General features: G+C 68.7%; 1 long non-coding RNA gene across 1 annotated transcript; it reads left to right on the forward strand.

Annotated features, from left to right (window-relative positions):
• On the forward strand, positions 1–473 carry LOC108449815. The gene is made up of 3 exons (XR_001866114.1): positions 1–42; positions 289–386; positions 461–473. It is a non-coding gene; the product is annotated as an uncharacterized LOC108449815 (long non-coding RNA).

A 473-nucleotide genomic window follows, 5' to 3' on the forward strand; every position in this document is an offset into this window, starting at 1 on the left:
CTGCTGGGGATGGTGTTCAGCATGTGCGGGCTCATGCTCAAGGTGCGGCGCGGGCGGCACCGGGAGCTGCCGGGGGGTACCGGTACCGGGATCGGTTCTGAGGGCAATTCGGGGGAAGGGAGGCACAGAGAGAGCCCCTGGTGGGGCTCAGGGCCATTCCCGGCGGATCTCAGGGCTCTCCGGAGGTCTCCTGCCCACGCCGGGGGTCTCCAGGGGATCTTGGGGGTCTCAGGCCCCATCGCCGCGGGTCCCCCGGGGGTCTCACGGCGGTGTCCCGGGGGTCCCCAGCTCAAGTGGTGCGCCTGGATCGCCGTTTACTGCTCCTTCATCAGCTTCGCCAACTCCCGCAGCTCCGAGGACACCAAGCAGATGATGAGCAGCTTCATGTGAGTGCCGGGGGGTCCTGGGGGGTCCCGGGCCGGGTTTTGGGGGGTCTCTGACATCTGTGTCCCCCCCCCAGGCTCTCCATCTCG

This window comes from Corvus brachyrhynchos, unplaced genomic scaffold, assembly GCF_000691975.1.
Source record: "Corvus brachyrhynchos isolate BGI_N302 unplaced genomic scaffold, ASM69197v1 scaffold1881, whole genome shotgun sequence".
NCBI lineage: Eukaryota > Metazoa > Chordata > Aves > Passeriformes > Corvidae > Corvus > Corvus brachyrhynchos.